Source organism: Octopus bimaculoides, chromosome 18 (genome assembly GCF_001194135.2).
Source record: "Octopus bimaculoides isolate UCB-OBI-ISO-001 chromosome 18, ASM119413v2, whole genome shotgun sequence".
Classification (NCBI taxonomy): domain Eukaryota; kingdom Metazoa; phylum Mollusca; class Cephalopoda; order Octopoda; family Octopodidae; genus Octopus; species Octopus bimaculoides.
In genome coordinates, this window is record NC_068998.1 from 41976416 (window position 1) to 41980498 (window position 4083).

General features: G+C 38.4%; 1 long non-coding RNA gene across 1 annotated transcript in view; it reads right to left on the reverse strand.

The window, feature by feature from the left end:
- LOC128249841 (uncharacterized) overlaps positions 1-4083 on the reverse strand; it is a 238133-nt gene that overhangs the window by 109230 nt on the left and 124820 nt on the right. The window lies entirely within an intron of this gene.

Here is a 4083-nt window from a genome sequence, read left to right on the forward strand (position 1 = left end):
GATCGTGTATCACAGTCGATGTAAAAAACGGGGAACAGATTAGGTTTATCCGTGGAGAGAAAAGCCTACAGAAAAGACCACGGTCACCTCAGGTTTTTTTTTTTAAAGGTACATGAAAGTAAGTACCTTCTCTCTTTTTGTCTCTTTTTGTTACAAGTCTATGCTTAAAATGGTGTCGTCTTTCATTCTTACCATTCTTGCCACATTTACCCATTTTTTATTGAAACTTTCATTCGACAACACTTAGATAGATAGATAGATAGATAGATAGGCATATCGAAAGAGATCGGTTGTTACAGGTAAATAGGTAGGTAGGTAGGTAGGTAGGTAGGTAGGTAGGTAGGTAGATTGATAGGCAGATAAATAGGTAGAGCCGAGGTGCATTCCAGGATTTTGAGGCATTCGTTTCGGTAAGGCAATCATAACTCTTCTAGATTGTTGTACTATTTGTTACAAGGAAGGTGTGATTCGTTTCTCAGTTCTAGCGCATATAACATCTATTAAATGGTTCAACTCTTTGTTGAGCCTTTGAAAAATTCTTGATTCTGGAGCTTTATCTCATCTTCTCATATGGATCTACCCACAATAACCATTTGGTAATTATGGCACTTCTTTAAGCAGAGATAATTAGAGTATTCCAAGAATTTATTTTCTATGTTAGTTGATATATGTCTATATTTCCCGATGTTTTTTATATACGCATCACTGCCCACTCTATGTTCTTTCGCTTAGCTTGACGTTTTCGCAGACACACACAAACGCACGTATACAGTATATGCTAATGGGTGTATATGTTTATATGTGTATATAAATTGTATAGTGTAAGAGAGAAAGAGATAGATGGATGCGTACATACTCTCATACAAGGTTGAAGCTCTCCGCCAACTTAAAGACACCTTCTATTGCCCTCTTCCCTCCATGCCCACGCGTAACTACCAACAGACTGTGTCCTCCACTATCCATGACGTCATCTCCTCCTCGCGTCTCTCTCCCACTGCCTCACGCACCACAATCCCACACACCCTGCCGCTATCCCACATCCACACATCAAAGTCACTAGCCCCTGCCTACACACACTTACACTTTCTCACATATACATACGCACGCGCACTTTCGTTTTGGGATCACCAATACTTTATTATCTCTCCTTCTTTTTACCTCTACTGTCAAAACCAATTTTTCCCAACCAGCCGCCATGCTTGATCGCTAAATCCACAAGTTTTTAATTCTCTCTCTGTTTATTTTCATTTATTCCTTTCTGCTGAAGAGCGTAGGCGCGAAACATAAAAGACTTTCTTACTGTGCCGAGCGTCCAACTAATGCATCTGCTTGTTGTTCATACACCTGTCTTCGTTCTTCTTTTTCTGTAAATTTCAACCGTATATATATATATATATATATATATATATATATATATATATATATATATATGTATGTATATTTATATGCATATGCATAAAGATATATATGTGTCTATATATATATATATACACATACATAACTCGCTTATATATGTATGTTTATGTGTGTAAATGCATGTATGTGTATGCAGATATATATACATATATAAGTGGCGTGTTTATAATAGGCACACATGCATTCACACGCGCACACACATACACACACACACTCAGACAATGCGCGCGTGCGCCCACACGCTCCTACATGACAGAAAGAAAGCGAGAAAGAAATGAGCTTAATGATTATATGATAAGGAAATATAGATAAGAGAATGCGACAGGGAGTTTTGGAATTGGAGATAAAACGATGGTAAAGATGAAACATAATGAAAAGAAACAGCAACAACAAGTGACGCAACCACACGCGCAATAGCGTTCATAATAACAAAAATGAAGCAAAACTGTTTTGTGGATCATGAAACGAAAGATAATTTGTGGTAACCACCGAAGTGATATAGAAGAAGAAAAGAAAAGCACTAAAAATAGATGAAATTTTCATTAACTGAGCTGTCACTCGCAAGTGTGAGCAATTCGGTCGCTTATATCACGCTTTCGTCCGTCGTTGAACTTGACTGGATCGGGCTGAGCAGTCATAGATACTCTCTGCTCTATTGCTACTCCTTATTATCATTGAGACAATGGAGCATGTAGGGTATAACAACTAGATGAGAGGGCGAGAGAGAGAGAGAGAGAGAGAGAGAGAGAAAGAGAGAGAGAGAGAGATAGGGAGAGGGACAGAGACGGAGACAGACAGTCAGATACACAGTCACAGAGAAAAAAAGAGAGAGAAAGAGAGAGAGAGAGAGAAAAAAAGAAAGAGACAGAAATAGAGAGATATACAGAGAGAAAGAGAGCGTGACAGAAGCAGAGAGAAAGAGAGCGCGACAGAAGTAGAGAGAGAGAGAGAGAGAGAGAGAGAGAGAGAGAGAGAGAGAGAGAGAAAGAAACAGACAAAGACAGAGAGATAGACACACAGGGAGAAAGACAGACAGAGAGAGAGACAGGGAGCGTGACAAAAACAGAGACAGATAGATACACAGTCACATAGGTCCATTCGCGAGACAGCAAAGAAGAGCACACATTCACTCTCTGCGCGGAAGGTTTGTGAGGAACCCATCGAACCAATTTGCTGACTTTGCCGACGGTACGCAGGTGTCGATGAATATTTGAATGGCCAAATCCAAGCTTCTCTGCTAGTTCGTCAACAGTTACGAAGGGATTTCGTTCCACCAGGGTTTGCTGGACGCCCTTGTCGAGTTCTACACACCTTCTAGGACGAGACTCGTCTTCTAGTCTGTAGTTTCCGGATCGGATTTTCTACAACAACCGTTAACACTGTCTTACCCTTATTGTCTGATCCCCATAGACTACATTAATATTCCTCGCAGTTTCCGTTGCGTTGTTGCCTTTATTGAACTCATAAAACAAAATACGCCGCATATGCCCCTTTGTCACTACATTATAGCTTTTCAAAAATAACTGTTGAAATCGAATTGCACTCTTCAAAACTTGCACTGCCTGTTTTTATAATAAGTTGATGCAGAACCTAATGGTTAAACTTTTATGTTAAATAATTTCTTAAAATGCAAGCACTCAGTACAGCTAACGATAAGCATGTCAACACATTTTACAGTCGTTTGATTATGAATAAATATGAGAGGTTTAAATTCTTGGTGGTTTCCACTGAATTTTCGCATGTTGCGACGTCATATCTTTTATCTTTTTACATATTTCAGTCATTGGAGTACTCACTAGTTAGACTGTTAGATAGAGAAATACACATCTTGATAGATAGATAGAGAAATACACATCTTGATAGATAGATAGAGAAATACACATCTTGATAGATAGATAGAGAAATACACATCTTGATAGACAGATAGATAGCTAGATAGATGGCTAGCTAGCTAGCTAGCTAGATAGGTAGATAGATAAATAGATAGATTGATATGAGGCATGGACAAATGATAGGAACATATTTACAAAGATATGTAGAAAGGTAGAATATAAATACATAAGTAGATAGATAGACAGGCAGACAGACAGACAGACATACAAATAGATACACAGATAGTTATAGAGAGATAAATAACCAGACAGCTAGAAAGATAGATAGACAGACACATACATACATACACACACACATACATACATACATACATACATACATACATACATACATACATACATACATACATATATACGAATACACAAAGACAGGCATGGATTGAAAGATAGATAAGTGATGTGGAAAAAATAGCAAACTTTAAATGTAAGACGAGTGAAGGGGAGCACGAATTAAGCAAAAGGAGTAAAGAAGAGGGAGAAAAAGAGGGTGAAACGAGAGCGAGAGGAGAACATGAGATGTGAGTTTGAGATGAGGCCATCAATCTCAGCACAATAGGGCCTACACTGATTTACTTATGGCCATTGAAGTAGACATATGCTCCCATACATTGAGCAGCAGACTTAGAAATGTACGTTGCAACGTAAAGATATATGGTAGCACGTAACTAAAACATTCTTTCGAAATACATTGATTGATGTGTTCCAGATTCTGAGCGTGTGAGTGTGTGTTTAAGGATGGTTTCCCTCTTTCTTTTCTCTTCGTTTGTTTGTTGTG